Genomic DNA, 7,847 nt, shown 5'->3' with positions numbered 1-7,847 from the left:
GTCTATCTCATGAAATAATTTGAGGGTACTGGGATTAGTTTCTCTTTAAAGGTATTTTGTATTGTATTTGTATTTTGTATTTATAGGTATTTTGTAGCTGGGAATCTCTCTGGTCCTGGGTTGTCTTTATTGGAATAAACTCTTTTTTTTTTTTTGGTGGTACTGGGGTTCCTGGAAACCTTTCTACCTCCAGGCTACACTCCCAGACCTATTTTTTATATTTTTATTTGGAAACAGGGTCTCTTAAGCCAGGACGGCTGGCTTTGAACCTGCGCGATCCTCCTGTCCCTGCCTCTCAAGCGCTGGGATTACAAGCATGCGCCACCACCCCCGGATAAACTCATTTTTTATTCTTCTCTCTTGATGTGAATAGATTATGTATCAAAAGGACACTCTAACTTTCAGTCTCCTTTCTTCCTTCCTTCCTTCCTTCCTCCCTCCCTTCCTTCCTTCCTTCTTTCCTTTCTTTCTTCTTTCTTTCCTTTCTTTCATTGGGGATTGAACTCAGACTCCAGCCCTTTTCTGTTGTTTTTTAAAATTTTGAAACAGAGTCTTGCTAAAGTTGCTGAGGCTGGCCTCTAATCTTGTCTCAACCTCCAAAGTACTGTGATTACAGGCATATGTCACTGTGCCTGGCTTTAACTCCAGTATTTCTAATAAGATCTTGGGAGTGGGTAAAAATACACACTAAATTACATGCTTTATATCTATTTTTAGGGCAAAATACCTGCCATTATTTATCAGAACAGTTTCCTAGAAACACTCAGAAGGGATATATACTCTGCTCACAACTAATTATCCCACCAGTACATGATGATCTAGTTTGAGGGCCCCTCAAAAGACTTTACAGCTGATGAATTATAGTCCAGTATGCATCTTAAAATGTGAAGTTTTGAATCCTAACATAATTTGTATATGGCAATGTTTCTGTAGTTCCTATCAAACATGCATGTGAATGTGATTCATATCATCCCACACGGGGGTGCCCAAGCATAAGGCGTAGCACGTGGTGTAAATCAGTGATCACAGTTCCGAAGTGCGCTGATTGCCACTGCAGTGAGAGCGCCACCTGCCCGGCTCTCAGGGCACTTCTGCCCTATGAATGGTTTTAGGTTTCCTCATCACTGTTTTTATCTTTCTCCCAAATTTCAGTTGTTCCTAATTTCTGGTGTGCTCTGCAGCACCTCTTTCTTAGAATTGAACTTATATTAACTGGTTCATGAGATCATAGCAATTTATAAAACAAATGATTACCATTTTATGTTTCAACATATACACACATTTGTAATGTTTTTAAACTAAACATACCTATGTCCTTAAGCATGTATCATCACTTTATGGTAAAAACATTAAAAATTATTTTTGTCTGTATGTGGTACTGGGGATTGAACTCAGAGGCATTCTACCTCCGAGCTACAACCCCGGACCTTTAAAAAATTTTTGTTGTTGGGTTTGGAAACAAGGTCTTGCTATGTTGATGAAAATCTCCTCAAATTGCTGAGGCTGGTCTTGAATCTGCAACCTTCCTGACTCACTTTTGCAAGTACTAGGATTACAAACATGCACCACCATGCCTGGATCAAAATCCTTATAACTTTTGAAATATATAGTATATTATTCTTATCTGAAGTCACTCTGCTGTGCAATAGGTACACCACAACTTCTTGTTCCTCTCTAAATGTAACTGAGCAACCATTTATCTACCTGTCTCTATCCTTCCCTCATTTCTACTCTTCCCAGCCTTGAATACCACCATTCTCCACTTAGTGGCAAAGAAACTTCCAAAGTAAGTTTGGAAGTTGCCTGTCCTAACCTTCTCTGTGCCCCTCTGCATGAGGCAGTCCTTAACTGAACTGATCCCCTAACCTCTGCTTAAGGTCTCAGGCCTTTGCTCCTGAAATTATCACTCTTCTCTTCTGAACCAGCAACTGGGCTCTCTGCATTGGAAGGGGGAAGAGCTCACCTCCTTCCCACCTGTCCTTCTGTTCCAATGAAACTGAAACAGCCTAAGTGCCTGCCAACAGACGAATGGACAAAAGATATGTGATTATATACAATGCTATGCTACTCAGTCCTATAAAGAATAAAAATTCTATAATTTTCAACAACACAGAAGGAATAGAAGTCATTACGTTAAAGAAATCAGGCAGGTACAGTAAGACAGGTGCCACACCTCACTCATATGTGGGATTTTAAAAACTTGATCTCAGTCAGACATGGTGCTTCACACTTTTTTTGGTGGTACTGGAGGGTGAACCCAGGGGCTTTCTACTTCCGGGCTACACCCCAGCCCTATTTTATATTTTATTTGGAAACAGGGTCTTACTAAGTTGCTGAGAGCCTCGCTAAGTAGCTGAGGCTGGCTTTGAACCTGTGTGATCCTCCTGTCTCAGCCTCCCAAGTGCTGGGATTACAAGCGTGCACCACCATGCCCGGTATGTTGCACGCTTGTAATCCCAGCATTTGTGAGGCTGAGACAAGAGAGTCACCGTCCACAGACAGCCTCAGCTACTTAGTGAGGCCCTTTGCAACTCAGTGATACTCTGTTTCAAAAAATAAAGAATAAAAAACAGGGCTGGGGGTGTGGCTTGGAGGTAGAATGCCCCTGGGTTCCATCTTCAGTACCACAAAATATAAATAAAAAAATAAAAAACTTGATCTCATGGAAGCTGAGATCATAGTTATAATCTCTCATTTAGATGGAAGAGTAGGGGAAGACATAGAGAGGGTACAGACATCTATGTGTGAAGAAGAGAAGGGAGGCCTTATGAAAAATCAACTCACTGACAACTTAGTCTTAGGTTTCTAGACTCCAGAATTGTGTGAATTCCATGATAGCCTTAGCAAGTGAAAGCAAACATTTTACTGCCCTTGAGGAGGGGCTAGTACATGTACTTTACATGCTAGCATTCTTCCTACTACTACTATATGGCCATTAGACCATATGGTAAAGCCTGTATCTGAGCGACCAAGTAATGATGAGAAAACCTAAAAAAACTTCAGAATGAGTTTACCTCCTTATAGCAAATCAAAATATACTGTGATTCCATCTAAGCCCAAATCAGAATGGCAGTCATCAAGAAGACAAAGAATAATAAATCTGATGAGGATGTCGAGAAATAGGAAGTCTTCTACGGTGTTTAGGATTGCAAATTAGTGCAGCCACTATGGAGATCAATGTGAAGATCCTTCAGAAAACTGGGAATGGATCGACCCTATGATCCAGCTCTACCATTCCTGAGTATCTTTCCAAAAGCACTGAAATCAGAGTTATAATGGTCCATGCATATCCATGTTTTTAGCAGCACAATTCACAATAACCGACTTGCGGAACCAAGCTAGGTCTCCATCAATAGATGAATGGATTATAAAATTATGGGATAGGCCGGGTGTGGTGGCGCACGCTTGTAATCCCCGCGCTTGAGAGGCGGAGACAGGAGGATCGCGCAGGTTCGAAGCCAGACGCGCTGGCTTAAGACCCTGTTTCCAAATAAAAAAGGATTAAAAATAGGTGTCTGGGAGCATAGCCCAGAGGTAGAAAGGCTTCCAGGAACCCCAGTACCACCCATAAATAAATAAATAAATAAATAAATAAATAAATAAATAAATAAAATTATGGGATACATACATAATGGGATTCTACCCATCAATAAAGGAGGGCACATTTATGTCATTTGCAGGAAAATGGATGAACCTGAAGAATGTTATAATAAGTGAGATTAGTCATAGACTGAAAGTTCATATGATTTCTCTAATATGTGGAAGCCAGGGATAATGGGGCTACTAGAGGGACTTCAGATAATGGAGTAGGAAATCCAGTGGAGCCAGGGAGATGGTCTGGGATAATGTAGGGGGCAGAGGAGAGGAGAATTAATGAAGGAGTCACTTCTGCTGACATTATATACATATGTGACAACACCAATGCTAATCTCACTACCCTGTATGGGGAGGAAGGAGAGTGGGGAGGGATCAGGGGAAGCTCACTAAGTGCTATGTGCATGTGTGTCACTATCACTATGATTTATATTATGATGTGACACTACAGTGTGCCGATACGTGGATTTTAAAAATTAAAAATAATGTAACCTAAAAATTGTATGAATATCACAAAACATTAGGAAAATACAAACTCAAAGCTACCATAACATAGTTATTCCAGTAGCTAAAATGAAAAAAGAGACAAGAAGCCCAGAGATCCCTAATAGCCCTGAGAGTTTTCCATGAGGCAGTGTGAATGCAACTCTCATGCAGTGCTGGAAAAGAGCATGCAAAATGAATCAGTCACTTTGAAAAACAGCTCGTGGGACACTCTCTCTCTCTCTCTCTCTCTCTCTCTCTCTCTCTCCTCTTTCTCTCCTCTCTCTCCCTCCCTCTCATTCCTTCTCCTCCTCCTCCTCCTCCTCCTCCTCCTCCTTCTCCTCCTCCTCCTCCTCCTCCTCCTCCTCTCTTCCTTTTTCTTGTTGCTCTCTCTTTATTTCCTTCTTTCTACTGGAAATTGAACTCAGAGGAATTTTACTTCTGAGCTATAACCCCAGACCCTTTTAGTTTTTATTTTGAAACAGGGCCTCACTAAGTTGTTGAGAGGCTTTTTTAGTTGATGAGTCTGTCCTCAAACCTGGAATTCTCCTGTCTTAGCCTCCTAAATACCAGGATTACAGACATGAGCACCACACCGGGCTAGCTTGCCTGTTTCTTCAAAAATGAAGCTGGGTGTGGTGGACCACATTTGTAATCCTAGTATTTGGAAGGCTGAGGCAGGAGGATTGCAGATTCGTGGCCAGCTTCAGCTGCTTAGTGAGGCACTGCAAAGAAAGACAGAAAGAAAGAAAGAAGGAAAGAAAGAAAGAAAGAAAGAAAGAAAGAAAGAAAGAAAGGAAGGAAGGAAGGAAGAAAGGAAGAAAGGAAGAAAGGAAGGAAGAAAGAAAAACTGACACAGTGGCACATGTTTGTAATCCTAGTACTAAGGAGACTGAGACTGGAGGATTGCAGGTTCAAGGACAGCCTCAGCAATTTAGGGAGGCCCTTTGCAATCTAGTGATACTGTGTTTCCAAATGAGAAGTAAAATCAGTCTGAGGAGGTAGCTTGGAGGTAAAATGCCTCTGGGTTCAATTCTCAGTACTATGAAAATAAAAAAGAGTGAGAGAAAGAAACACATATGTACCATATGAACCAGATAACCCATTCCCAGATAATTATGAGGAATGAAAGGGTGTATTCACTCAAAATTTGTGCTGGCTTTATTCATAAATCCTAAGAATTGAAATTAACTCAAATTTCCTTCAGTGGGTGAATGGATGAAAGAACTGGGTTTTATGTATACAGTTAAATGCTATTCTGCAACAAATAGGAAGAAACTACTGATACACACAAAATAGGGCTGAATCTAAAATACTTTATGCAGCGCCAGGCGTGGTGGCACACACTTGTAATCCCCGCGCTTGGGAGGCAGAGACAGGAGGATCACGCAGGTTCGAAGCCAGCCTCTCTGGCTTAAGAGACCCTGTTTCCAAAATATAAAAAATCTCTAAAAATAAAATACTTTGTGCAAAGTGGAGAAAATCTTACTCAAAATATTACACACGTTGTAACTTCATTTATATGACACTCGCCATGGTTCCCAGCTGTGGAGGACAGATCCCTCTTCAGCAGGGCTCCTGACTCATCTGACAAAGGTCAATGAACCAAAACTGGAATGACAGACATTTGAAACACCTTCAATGGGTAGACTCGTGTAAACAGCCCGACCTCAGGGATTCCTTTTTTTTTTCTGTAAGAAAACTGTTTCCTACCTCCCCCTCTTTGCCCATGTTTTCTATCTTTTCTTTCCTATGACTGCCTCCTCACCCATTTTTCTGAATCAGGCAATCATCCAGTGAATGGGAAGAATAACATGAATCTGCCAGTGTCCCCGATTTTCAGCTTGCCCCAAATTTAGTTCAGCTGAAATGAAGGTATTCCAATTGTGTGTTAATGCACACCTGTAATCCCAGTACTTGAGACAAGAGAATCACAGACTTGAGGACAGCTCAGCAACTCATCAAGGCCCTGGTTTTTTTGTTTGTTTTTTGTTTTTCTGCCGTACTGGGGATGGAACCCAGGGGTATCTTACCTCCAAGCTGCACCCCCAGTCCTATTTTTAGTCTTTTTATTTTTTATTGTTTTTAATTTTTTTTGCGGTATTGGGGATGGAACCCAGGGGCATTCTACCTCCAAGCTACACCCCCAGCCCTATTTTTTATTCTTTATTTTGAAGCAGGGTCTCACCGAGTTGCAAAGGGCCTCACTAAGTAGCTGAGGCTGTCTGCGAACTGTGATGCTCCTGTCTAAGCTTTCCGATGCTGGGATTATAAGCGTGCACCACCATGCCCGACCAGCAAGACACTGTTTTAAAAAAAAATTAAATAAATAAAAAGGGCTAGGATCTAGTTCAGAAGTAGAATACCCCTGGGTTCAATCTCCAGTAAACTCCTCCACAAAAAAAGAGATAACAACAAAAAAGAAAAGAAAGCTGGACGTGGTGGCACATCCGCATAATTCCAGTACTTGAGAGGCTGAGCCTGGAATATCACAGGATTGCCACCAGCCTCAGCAATTTAGTGAGGTCCTCTGCAACTTAGTGAGACTCCATTTCAAAAAATAAAAAAATAAAATAGGGCTGGAGGTGTAGCTCAGAGGTAGAATGTCCTTGGGTTCAAATCTCCAGTAAAACACACACACACACACACACACACACACACACACACACAGTACTCCAATCTTCCATTCAAAGTTAATAAAACCTAAGAATTACTCTCTCCATGGGACTCTTTTTTGGTGATACTGGGGATGGAACCCTTCTACCTCTAGGCTATACTCCCAGACCTATTTTATATTTTTTATTTTTGGAAACAGGGTCTCTTAAGCCAGCAAGGCTGGCTTCAAACCTGTGCCATCCTCCTGTCTCCACCTCCCAAGCTCAGGGATTACAAGCGTGTGTCACCACGCCCAGCACATCTTTTATTTTTTGTAAAAAAATTTAAGTTGTTAAATTGTGGGAATTTGAAGACTCGTAAGTATATGGGCAACGGACAACTGTAATGTTATGAGAACCCTTCCACTAGGGAGAGAAAGAATGAGTCTCCAATATTTTCCAATATCTTATGGTATTTGCCAAAATATTGGTATCACAACCCGACAAGAACCTTAATTATTTAAGCTGTATATTTATATTTTGGGCATCTCTTTAGAACAAATAGTAAAACTGATATAAGTCTCCTGGAAATCAAGAGATAAAGGGACTTTGAATGAAAAATTGGAAAAAGAAACTGAGCCTATCCTAAAGAAACCTGAATAAAAAAGAAAATGAATGAAACAAAAATAATCTTAATAACATTATTCAAGAATTTGATGAAAATTTCCAATGACTGAAGACAAAGTTAGAGAAAATTATCAAAGAAACAGTGAAAGTAAACTCTTCAAAAGTGAAGGCCAAGCCGGCATGGTGGCGCACGCTTGTAATCCCAGCATTCGGGAGGCTGAGACAGGAAGATTGTGTTTCGAGGACAGCCTCAGCTACTTAGTGAGGCCCTCTGCAACTCACTAAGACCCGTTTCAAAATAAAGAATAAATAGGGCTGGGGGTGTAGCATGTGATAAGTAAAATAAAAAATTAAATGCGAGTAAAATAAAAATAATGTGAGTACGGCGGAGTGTGAAAAACACGAGAGAGGTCCGGTACACATGGCATGTAAAGTTTTAATGGCACGGCTCTCCCGGGGATCAGGGCGAGGCACCGTGGGGCCCGCGCGCCTGTCCGAAGCTTGAGGACGCGGGCTCTCCTTTTAAAGGCATGCATCTCGCGAGATGAG

Source organism: Muscardinus avellanarius, assembly GCF_963383645.1.
Source record: "Muscardinus avellanarius genome assembly, chromosome: X".
NCBI classification, from domain to species: Eukaryota; Metazoa; Chordata; class Mammalia; order Rodentia; family Gliridae; genus Muscardinus; species Muscardinus avellanarius.
Note: the sequence above shows the minus strand (reverse complement) of the source record.